Here is an 11998-nt window from a genome sequence, read left to right as displayed (position 1 = left end):
TCCCGGGCGAGCCGTGGCCTCGCCAGCTTTCCGGGCTGGCGCGGTCACCGACCTCAAGCGGCGGTCAGACTGGCCGGGGGTGGCGGCGAAGTGACGCGGGGCTGGCGGGGCGGGGTGGCAATCGCGTCCCCAGGGAGGCGGGAGCGTCCGGGGAGCCGAGAGCTGGCCAGGCGAGGCGGGAGACGCGCTCAGGGCACGGCCTGGGTGACCCCCTAACGCCGGGGAGCACGAGGGCACGGGGCTCGACCTGGGTTGCGTCTGCCCGTGCCGGGGCTAGCCGTCCAGCTCTTCTCCGCCCAGGGGAGGAACAGAAGGAGGGCCGACGGCCGGGCCCGCCCCCAGCCCCAGCTGCGGCTGCCAGTAGGAGACTAGAGGCAACACCCGGGAGCGGAGAAACCAGTTTGGCTGGTCTCGCGGAGCGGAGGGAAAAGGGCGGCCGCAGAGGAAGGGGGCGCGTACGCGGGGCGGGGGCAGGCGGGGAGCCACTGGAGAGCTGCGAGAGCCGGAGGAGCCTCCGCCAACTGGACACGCTTCCCGGGGCCCCGGGCCAGCCCCGTGCGCCATGAAGCGCTAGCGCTGCGGCCAGCGCTGGGGCCGGGCTGGCGGGCGGCGGCTGCGGGCAGGTGCGCAAGCGAGCGCGCGGATAGGCGCGCACCCGGCGGATGCCCCAGTCGGGGCCCAGCGAGCGCCAGGTAAGGAGGGGCGCGGCGTCGGGACCCCTGATCTGCCGCACCCCGCGGGCCCCGCAGGTCCCCTGGCCGCCCGGGGGCGGCGGACTCCGGAGAACAGGGATGCAGTCGCAGCAGCTGTCCGCGCCCTCGGGCTCCTGAGCCCGCAAGGGTGGGATTTGGGTGGCGGTGCCGGGAGCCTTCGCTGCCTTGGGGATGGGGAGACGCAGCTGGTGGGGCAGGCAGCACTGTGGAGAAGGCCATGGGCTTTTCACCTGCGGGAGGAGAGGGAACTTGCGGGAGGTGTTTGGGTTCTTCTTTCGTTTGCTACGCTCAGGTCCGGGCTTAAGTTCCGAGGGGCAAGCCTGGCAGGGCCTGTGGGTACTTGAGGAGCGCCGCTGGTTTCCCTGCAATATCTGTCGCCCCTCTGGAAGTCCCTCTTGACAGGGTTCTGCTGGTGGCCCCTTTGGGAGCCGATGCAAACGCGTCCGAAAAAAGACCTTTGGGCCGAATGCACCGGCAGCACCTTCAGGGAGGGATGGAGGGTGAGGTCGCCCCCACCAAGCCTACTGCGGGACCAGGAACCCTCCAGACATCTTCCGAGGGCCTTAGTGCACGTTGGGAGGTGATGCGGGAAGAGGGGTACTTTTTTCCCCGGTGATTGTAGGGTCGTATCCGCCAGCTCCCATGGCACTGCCAACAGGCCATCTCCTTCCCTCCCCAGTTTGATGCCTGGCGCTGTCACCTCGCTCTGGGCGTGCGGAGTGGCAGCTTGTTGGGGGAGGGGTGTTGCAGGGAATGGCGAGTGTTTTAACCCTCCCCCACTTCCCCACTCCTCCCCAGGTGAGGGAAGAGCTTGTAATTGTCCGCCCAGCTTCTCCGGGGAGTGTAAGCGCCTGGTCCCCGACGGGGGTGGGGAGGGGAGGCTTGGAACACTGATCAGTAACAGCTGTAGGGGAGGACGAGGGTGCTGAGGGGATGCAGAACGGCGGAGGAGGTTCGATACGCGCGGGGAAAGGGAACCCGAGCTCCATTTCTGCTTAGTGACCCCCTCAGCCCCGCCCGAACCCTTCGTCCTGCCCGCGAAGCCCCTGGCGCGCTCGAAGTCCTTGGGTAGCTCCGGACGCCGCCAGTTTCCCCTCCCGGAAACGGCCCGCCCTGTTGGCTTAAGAAAAGTTTCTCTCCCATCTTCCTGGTTGCATTGCCTTCACATCTCTGCCTTCATTCCTCGAGAATGAAATGAGACAACACAGGCGGAGTACTGAAAGACCACCCAGCACGCGGTAGGCTCCAGAGGAAGGTTAACTGCTTTTAAAAACAAAAGCCAAAAATGATGTGTGATAAAATCTCCAGTGATGGTAAACACAAGGGCAGATTAAAAGAGAAAACAGCACAAAATGTGAAGTAGAAGTTCTAATTTTCATGTCTGGGGAGTACTTTTGTATTGGACCTAAAAATGCCATTCATTAATTCCAGGCCTGTTGTTGAAGCCCTTATTAAAACCTATTATAAATGCATATACTGTGCAAAAGGTGATAAACGGTTATTAGCTGTCGCTTGTTCCTTTCTGGGGGAGAAATCTGCCTGCCTGCAATTATTCCTCGGAATCCTCTTAATGGTATTCATTAGGTAGTGGAGGCTTCCATGTTCTATGAGAAATCGTAACCTCTGTTCCTTTGCCATTTTATGGTGACCGTACATTCATAATTTTTAGGATTTCTTTGGTCTGTTATTGGGGGCCAAACAAGACTCAGACAGCTTAATACTAGTGAACGGAAATGCCATCTGCGTGAAAGCGGCCTTGGCCACTTTCAGGTTTTCTGTTTTTTATTTTAAGGAAAATGCATATCGGTATGCACTTATTACTTGTTAGTGATAGAAATAGGAGGGGGTTTTCTGTTTGCATGTTTTTGTAATTGAGCCTTTCAAATAATGTGAAAACGTGCATGTGTAAGTTGTCTGCAGGTGTAAAGCGAGTTGAGGACTGGCTCTGTTTCACCTGTATTTTTCTGTGGTCTTGGCAGTAACAGCACTGACCACATGCAGCTGTGGAATGTTTCTTGCCCTATCTGTTGCCCTTTCCCTCCTCCTTTTTTCTTTTTCCTTCCTTCGTTCTCTGTTTTCTAAAGCAAGGAGTCGTGGAAAACGTATGGATTTAGATCCCCACAGGTTTCAGTTCTTTTACTTTAAATTGTATTTAATGTTTGCAATTTATTCTTATCTATTTACTTTAAAAATTGTATAACCTTAGATGAATTCCTAAATTTTCTGAATTTACTCATTTGCTGGAAAAAATATTTTTCAGCCTCCTTGGGTTGTTGAAGATTGAATGAGAGAACAGGCGAACCTTCCTTATACATAATAGGAGTTTGAATGTTGCCTTCTTATTTTCCTTATTAAATGGATATTTTAAAAAAATTAGTAGGATGCCCAGATAGTTGGTGTATTTTAAATATTTTATTGCCTTACTAAAGTTTGAATTCAATTTTAGTGTTTCCCAAACATTCATGGAATCCAGGTGCTCCTTATAACTCACCTGAGAGAGATTTTAATCTACTCGTTATCTTTGCTCTTTAGTTTCAATCATTGTAAAAGAAGCGTGCGCTCTTATGAATGCAGAGGAACTTGCTTTTTAGATACCAGAACAAGTTTTATGGGGTCTGTTCATGTCCCATGTCTGTAAAGAGAGGTGCCTTTACAATTTCTTAGGCACTTAATTTTAGAATTTGCTTCTATATCTGCTTCTAGAGTAGTCTCCTGGGATGTGTTTTTTTTGGTGTCTTTAGGTATCTTGTGAGTTTTCAGGTCTGTTTGTTGGCATTGTTCAATTAGATTAATTGTATTCGTGCCTGTAGGTGTTGTTTTGTTACTTATTAAGATAAGTAAAAATTCATTTGCTACCAGAAGAGTTTTAATAACACGAAAAGAAGACAGGTTTATTCTGTTAAGCAGTTGACCCCCAGATCCCCATCCCTGTGCCCAGCTATAAATAATATCCAGTCCAAGATCTTTTGAGGTCCTGTGTCACCGAAGGGCTGGCGTTATGGAAGAAGAGTCTAGAAGGTACACACACGCACATCAGTGTGTGTGTGTGTGTGTGTGTGTGTGTGTATAAAACAGTCTTGTTTCTCATTTTTATTAGAAAACAAAGGATTTTTTATCATCTGATTATTTAGGAACATATTAATACTTTTCCTAATTCTTCTAAGTGTGTTGCATGTTAAAATAAATTGTCACCAAAACCATGCACAATGGGAACTATGTTTGATAACTGGTCCCATGGAGACTGAACCCAGAGGCAGCAGTGAGGGGTTAGTAGCAGGTGCTTTGGAGTCCTGTGACCTGGCTTGGAATCTAGGCCTCGCTGCTCCCTAGCTGTATAACCCAGGGCAAGTTATTAGTACTTAACTGATCTAGCTTTAGTTTCCTCATCTGTAAGATGGAATAGTAATAGTACTAATCTCAGAGCGTTGTGTGCTGAGTTCCAAACGAGAGAATTTATCTAAAAGGGCTTAGCACAGAGCTCAATTAAAAGTAGTCAGTATTATTACTGTTGTGTTGTTGATATCTCTCAGCAAATATTTATGGCTCATGCAGCCATTGCCTTTCTCCTAGACTATGCGGGAAACGGGAATCACTCTGTATGTTAGTATTCATTTAGCAAACATAGGTGTCTGTTTGCACCAGGCATTGGTAAGAAAGAGTCCCCTGGAGCAGGGGCGAGGTTCTGAACTTTCAGATCCAGGGCTTGGGTTCTGGAGCCCAAGTGTCTGGGGAGTGGCACGAAGGACCAGGGCGCTCAGTGACCTAGGGATGTGCTCACTCAGTCACAGCCACGAGGGGTGGCTGCTCCCACCGGGGCATTCTATCCTCCTGCAGAGTGGAGGGAGGCCCTTGGGACGTACTGAGCACTGCTGGGTCTCCTTTCTCCCCACTTCCCGTCTGTCTTTCATCTTCCTCACCTCTGTACTCTTGTATTAAAAAAAAAAAAATTAGGGCTTCCCTAGTGGCGCAGTGGTTGAGAGTCTGCCTGCCGATGCAGGGGACGCGGGTTCGTGCCCCGGTCTGGGAAGATCCCACATGCCTTGGAGCGGCTGGGCCCGTGAGCCATGGCCGCTGAGCCTGCGCGTGCGCAGACTGTGCTCCGCAACGGGAGAGGCCACAACAGTGAGAGGCCTGCGTACCGCAAAAAAAAAAAAAAAAAAATTACTCTTCCCTGTTCAAAACTTGGGAGTTTCTGAACCTTGAGTCTTTTTAAAGGATTGGTACTTTCTGCATGGTTTCTGAGTTGTGGCACCTGGTAAGCATCGCTAATGACAGAGACCTTTGCTACAGTCCCATCCATCCACCCATCCATCCATCCATTCATTCATTTAAAACAATGGCTTGAACATCTTCTCCAGGCACTGTGCTGGGGATTACCCACTTGCTTCACGGAAGCCTGCGGGATTCACAGAGGGCCTGAGTCGTGTTTTTTTCTCTTTTCCTCTTTGGTAAGAAAGTAGATCTGGTGTTGTCTTTCTTCCTGATCTGGACTTTGTCCCTCTCCGCCTGGAGAGGTGGTTGTCTTAGACCATGGAGGGTGGCCCTGGCCGCTCCCAGTTCTGAAGCTCTGTGTTCATTATCAGTCTTCAAGTCCAGTGAATTTGCATTTAATAAAGGAGAGCTGGGCCTGGAGGCTATGACAGATCAGTGGTAGGAAGCTGGCTCTCAGTCTTGGGGAAAGGACTCCTGGGGTTGGGGGGTGTCAGGTCACCCCGGTTCTGGGGCCATCCTTCTGTGGTGACGACACCTCCCCCTAGCGTGACCGAGAAGCCTGGCACTCCTCACTGAGTACGTGTGTAGCCTGACCTTTGGCTAGCAGCTCTGGTCTTTATTTACAGGGCTGTCATTTATGGCTTTGTGTCTTTGCTGTGTGGCTTTTGTTCGCCAGAGTTGAGGTTTGCTTGATTTAGAGCAAGGCAGCATTTGAAACCAGTTTTCTAACCTTTACTCAAATTGAGTTGAGCTGGAACAGCCTCATCGGAACAACTCGGGCACCAAGCATTATCCGCTTACAGTCTCTGATCGCCCGTTCTTGCTGTCTGGGGAAGTTCCCGTGAGCTGGGTGCGTTACTTATTTTATAAAGTGTGATATGATTTGTGGACAAATCTTTACTGTGTCTTCTTGGGACACAGTGAACTATTGAGACTGTTCTCTGAGATCAGAGATCTGTGCATCCAGGAGAAACATTTAACACTCTCTATAAGAAAACAGCCATTTGACTTTGGTGGTTGAAATAGTCCCTCGTGTGGGGAGGCAGGTCGGAGTTGATATATTTCACACTGGGAAAGAGTGGCCCTACCACCATATTGGAAACACATGTGTGGACCTCTAAGCCAGGCACGGGCAGATGCTCTATAAGCTCAGAAGTTTTGTTAAAACAATGCAACTAAGAGTGTAGGCTTCTTCAGCTGCTGAGATGGTGAGAATTAAATGAAAATCTATACTCTGTTTTTGGTACCAGAACAACACTGGGAGGAGGTGAGGAGGTTCCTCATGATCTCGTTCTAGTGCAGAAGTTTATTTCATGGGCCTTTTGTTTTAATCATGGTAAAATATTTATAAAATTTGCCATTTTAGCCATATTTAAGGTGAATTCAGTGGCGTTAAGCGTATTCACAGTATCTTGCAGCTCTGCCACTATCCATGTCCAGAACTTTTTCGTCGTCCCATTCGGAAACTCTGTATCCATTCAACTGTAACTCCCCATTTCTCCCTCCCTGTGGCCGCTGATAGCGTCTGTTTGTTGCCATGGATTTGGCTGTTCTGAGGTACCTCATGTACGTGGAATCATACAATATGTGTCTTTTTGTGATGCTGATTTCACTCGGCATAATGTCCTCAAGGTTCATCCTTGTCACAGCATGAGTCAGAATTTCCTTCCACTTCCTTTTCAAGGCTGAATAATATTCCACCGTGGGTCTATATCCCACATTTTGTTGATCCATTCATTGGCTGAGGGGTGTTTGGGTTGTGTCCATCTTTGGCTATTGTGAATAACGCTGTTGCAGGCATGGGCCTATGAATATCTGTTTCTTCACGGGAGCTGTTGAGATCTGATTCAGTTTTGTGAGATTCATTGTTCATAGAACATGGTTAAGATGGGCAGGGTCATGCAGTATTTAATATCACACTTTCCTCCAAAACATCTTGGAGATAAGAACAGGAGGAACTGCAGGGAGGCTGGTTACCTGGAAGACACGTGAAGGGCGGCCTCATTTCTCATTTTCACCTGCAGCTGCTCTGACGAAGCTGGTGGTCCTTTGGCGTATCATCACGTGCTGGCCTGCAGTGTGGGTGATACTGTGCTGTGTGCTGGGGTGGGCGTAAAAGCTCAGGAGACCTGGCTGTACCGTGTGGAGACCTATGCTGACCACAGCTGCCTTCCAGGGAGGATATTCTCTAGTGGAGGCAAAAGTCCTTAACTTTCCCCCAGAACTGACTTGAATGAAAGATAAAAAAAATTGTTTTTGGAGGAGGCAGGGTTAGAATGAGAGAAAAATTGATATTTAATGTCTGAAAAATGCAATACTTAAAAATCAGATTGTTTTCTACCTTAGGGTGCAATCCATGGTTTTCAAGATAGGCTTTGAAGAAAGGCAAGAGATCACTAATAGACTGTAGGATGACAGAATCATCAGGTGTTGCATCTGTGTACTAGTGTGCTTCTTTGTGGAGCAGGATACAACCAGAACCCTTTCGATCATGATTAGATGTCAGTCTATTAGGCTAAAGACATCTTAATCTGTATTTTCTAGAGAACAGTAGACTCTTTTGTTTGTTTGTTTGTTTGTATGCGGGCCTCTCACTGTTGTGGCCTCTCCCTTGCGGAGCACAGGCTCCGGACGCGCAGGCTCAGTGGCCATGGCTCACGGGCCCAGCCGCTCCGCGGCACGTGGGATCCTCCCAGATCGGGGCACGAACCCGTGTCCCCTGCATTGGCAGGCGGACTCTCAACCACTGTGCCACCAGGGGAACCCGAGAACAGTAGACTCTTTATGTGAGTTTTTGCTCATACGGTGCCCTGAAAATTAGCCAAGATAAGGATATTTAAAAAGCAAGGCTTTTTTTTTAAGTAAACACACACACACACACACGCACACACAGACTTCAAACTAACCCCAAATATCACCATTCTTGGGTATCATTCCATCTTCCTATCCTGTGCCAGTCCCAGCCACAAAAAGGGTATTAATCTCTTGGCGGTTTGATACTTTGTCTAGCTCAATTTGAGATTGTTTAGAATGTTTTTTTAAATCACTCTTAGCCTTTCCCCCTTACCTAGAGAAACATGGTGAAAATTCTCAAAGGTCAGTTTGAGAACCTCAGACTCTTGAGTGGTGACATAGTAGCATCCAGTGTGTCCTGGATCCTTGAGATCACTCGGACCAACACTCTTTTTTAAAGCTGAAGAAGGTTTGCTCAGACCCTGTACTCTTAGTAACTGCTGGTCTCATTTCCTGAGTTCTAGCGTCTTGAGTGGCTAGAGAAGTAAACTCATGGCTTCTCCCAGGGAATTTCCTGTCTCCTTAGTCAATTCACAGAGTGGACCCTCCTCCTTAGCCTTTAAAGTCCAAAACAAACAGCTAGCTGGCCAACAGATACTTACGAAGCACATCCTGTGCGCCTGGCACTTGGCATCTGTTAGTCAATCAAGGAGCTAAAGAGCCTGCCCTCAACGAGCTCACGTTCTAGAGAGGGAAGGGAGACTGTGGATAATAACTAGGTAAATTACATGGTATTTTTGAAGATTGGTGCTGCAGAGGATAAAGAGAGAAAGCTGAACAGGGTAAAGGAATTGGGAGGGTGTGCAAGGGGGCAAGATGCAGTTGGAGAGTGGAGAAGGTGGTATCTGGGTGAAGGCTCAGCAGGGAGAGGGTGAATCACAGAGATCTGGGGGTGGGGAGAGTGTCCCAGGCAGAGGGGACAGATGACTCGGTGCCTGGCTGGTGTGATGCAGGCAGTAGTTGGCTATTCCTCCAACCTGTGAGTGGGGGAGGGCGGGGCATGGGGAAGACAGAGCAGAGAGGTGGGGAGCCCCATCGTGCAGGGCTTCCTAGCAGCAGAAGGATTTTGGCTATGACTGTGCAAGATGGTTTGAGGGGTGGGGGGAGTCGGTGCAGGCTGTCGCCCATTGGAGGGTTGTGATCTTTCATTTAACTTGTATTTTAAATAGTCCTTCTGGTTGCTGTGTGGAGACCAGGCCAGGGAGGGCTCTTGGGTTGGGAGACTAGTTAGGAGGCTAAACCAGGTGAGCTATGTTGGAGCCTGGGACCAGCGTGAGACGTCTGAGAGAGAGAAGGTTGTGGATGTTTTTTTAAAGGTAGTGCCAACAGGATTTCCGGACAGATTGGATATGGGGTGTAAGAGAAAGAGGAGGCAAAGATAACTTTCCTGGCAGAGCTTGGGCTGCAAATGGAAATCTGAATTTCAAAACGCTGTAAATTCAGTGTGCTCAGATCACTCATACTAGGTTATAAAGAGGCTCTTCAGAGGTACACATTTATATAAGGTGTTGGTTCAGAGAACTTCAACAGAGAACTTTGTTTATCATTAGAGCATGTTCTACCTTGCTGGAGGGAGAGAGGAGGTGGTAGAAAATGATGATTTCCAGGAAGCAGAGGCCTTTGCTTGTACTGGAAGGAAGATGGTCTGTAACCAACGGGGTACGCGGGGCCAGGAGGCCTCCTCTGTAAGAGAAAAACAGGCCGCCCCTGCAGGCCAGCGGCCAAATTGCAGGCAAGGCTGTGATCCCTGCCCCACTCCTCCCAACCTTGCCATGCATTGTCTAATTGGGAAGGCAAGCTTTTTCCAGCCTGCAAACTCAGGCAGGCCACCCCCATCTCCACACACACAGGTTATCTTTTTTCAAACAGTTTTATCGAGATATAATTCATGTACCGTACAGTTCATCCTTTTACCGTGTACAATTCCATGGTTTTTAGTATATTGACGGAGTTGTACGGCCATCACCACAGTCTATTTTAGAAGCTTTTCATCACCCCGAAAAAGAAGACCCGTACCCTTTAGCTGTCACTCATATTCCTTCTCCCCTTAGCTCCTGGCAACCTCTACTCTCCTTTCTGACTCTGTATTTGCCTACCTGGACATTTTATATAAAAGGAAGCATACAACATATGTTCTTTTGTGATTGACTTATTTCACTTAGCATAATGTTTCCTTGGTGCTTTGCTTAGTGTAATTGTCCACGTTGTAGCATTTATCAGTATCTAAGTTCTTAATTGCTGAGTACACAAGTTACTTTTGCACATGAGGCATTCTCGAAAAGAATACAGGAAATGGAAATGTATGTTAGTTACAAATAGATTGACTAATGTTAGAAAGGGAATTGTTTGTGCCCAGAGAGCTAAATATGTCTCTGTGAAGGGGTGTGTGTGTGTGTGTGCGCGCACGCGCATGTGCATTAATTTGTTATCGTTCATAGCTGAATACAAAGTACGTGGAATTTGTGAGTGAATCTGAAGACTAGTGGCTTTCTAGTGACCTAATGATTTTCTTTCATTTAAAACGTCAACATTTGCTTATTAAATGCCCACTACACTCCAGCTCCCGTGCTAGGTCCTGGTGGTTAATTCTAGGATGAACAAAACAGACAGGGGCTGCCCCCTTGTGACACTTACTGGCTTGTTGCGGGAGAGGTGGCAGGAGTCGATATTGAACAAAATATTGAACAAAAGAGATATGAAACAGACTGATATTAGAATTCGAATCTGTAATAAGCACTTAAAGGGAAATAAGACATAACTGAGAATAACGAGGGCTGACTCTAAAATGGCCCCAGAGGAGCCCAAATGGTCGTGGAAGGATGGATGGATAAACACAAAGTGGTCTATCCATACAACGGAATACTATTCAGTCTTAAAACAGAAGGAGATTCTGACACACACCACAACATGAATGAACCTTGAAGACGTTATGCTGCATGACATAAGGCAGACACAAAAGGACAACTACTTGTACGATTCCACTCATATGAGGTACACAGAATAGTCAAATTCATAGAGGCAAAAAGTAGAACAGGGGCGGAGGGCGGGGGAATGGGAATTATTGCTTAATGAGTACAGAGTTTCAGTTTGGAAGGATGAAACCGTTCCCGAGGTGGATGGTGGCGGCGGCTGCACAACCGTGTGAATGTACTTGATATCACCGAACCGTACTCTTAGAAATGGCTAAGATGGTAAATTTTATGTTGTATATATTTTGCCACAATAAAAGATTTAGCCCAGGAAGATGTCTTGGAGGAGAACATTAAGTTGAGACCAGTTGAGGCGTTTCCTGGTCCAGCCCACAGGAGCAGCATGTGCAAAGACCCTGTGCTGAGAGCTTAGTGCTGTGTTCTGGGAACTGTGAGAAGGCCAGGAGAGCTGGGGAGAAGTGACAGTGGGGCTAAGAAGCATGGGGTGAGGTAGGCAGAGACGAAGCTGATAGGAAGGCATTGATGTATTTGTACGCAGTGGAGTGCCATGATTTGATTTCTGATTTCAGCTGAAAACTCAGGCTGTGATGTGGAGAATGGGTCGGGGCGGGGGAGGGGGCCAAGACCAGAAGCAGGGAGGAGACCAGTTAGGAGGCTGCTGCAGTGGCTGAAAGAGAGAGGTCATGGGGGCTTGGGCCAGGATGACAGAGCGGAGGTGAGACGCAGAGGGCGGGAGCTGCATTTTAGAAGTGGAGTCTCGGTCCTGGTGATGGATCAGATTCGAGGACCTCACGGAAGGGAAGGAGCAGGTGATTCTCAGGTTTCTAACATAAGGGATGGGAGATAATGATGTCAGAGACAGAGGAGCAGGCTGGACGATTAAGAATTCAGCTTTGGTCGCGTTAACTTCCAGTTGCTGGGACACCCAGGAGGGGCCAGAGGTCGAGCTCTGATAGATTCAGAAATCTTGGCTGGAAACACGTAACCTTGGGAACCAGAAGCGCGGAGTTGGGTATGACGATTTCCACAGGGACGTTGGAAACCTTATGAAACCAGTGCTTGCCATCCTCGGGGTCAGCCTTTTAATTTTGGCCTTTTTTTGTGAAATCATACATTCGACTATTTTTTAGTGCCAATAAAGCAGTGAAATTTGAGGAAAGAAAGCAGCTGTGCAAATGCTCTAGCCCTGCTTTCGGACAAGGATGGCAGTGGAAGCCTGATACAGTATTGCCTAGTTGGCAGGACCAACACACACAGCTCAAAATGTTTGTAGCAGACGCGGGAAGGGGCCAGTTGTATATTTAATGGGAACTCGCTAAAGTCATGGAACTTCTCATGGACAGTAGGGTA

General features: G+C 48.7%; 1 protein-coding gene across 1 annotated transcript in view; it reads left to right on the top strand.

Annotated features, from left to right (window-relative positions):
* The first annotated feature begins 469 nt into the window (after positions 1–469).
* The window catches only part of ATP8B1 (ATPase phospholipid transporting 8B1), a 111078-nt gene continuing 99549 nt past the window's right edge, over positions 470–11998 (top strand). The window contains exon 1 of the mRNA XM_060029124.1: positions 470–692. The gene's annotated coding sequence lies outside the window, so the exon portion shown is untranslated. The remainder of the gene's footprint in view (positions 693–11998) is intronic.

Source organism: Delphinus delphis, chromosome 13 (assembly GCF_949987515.2).
Source record: "Delphinus delphis chromosome 13, mDelDel1.2, whole genome shotgun sequence".
Taxonomy (NCBI): Eukaryota; Metazoa; Chordata; class Mammalia; order Artiodactyla; family Delphinidae; genus Delphinus; species Delphinus delphis.
Note: the sequence above shows the minus strand (reverse complement) of the source record. Positions and strands in the feature narration are given on the sequence as shown.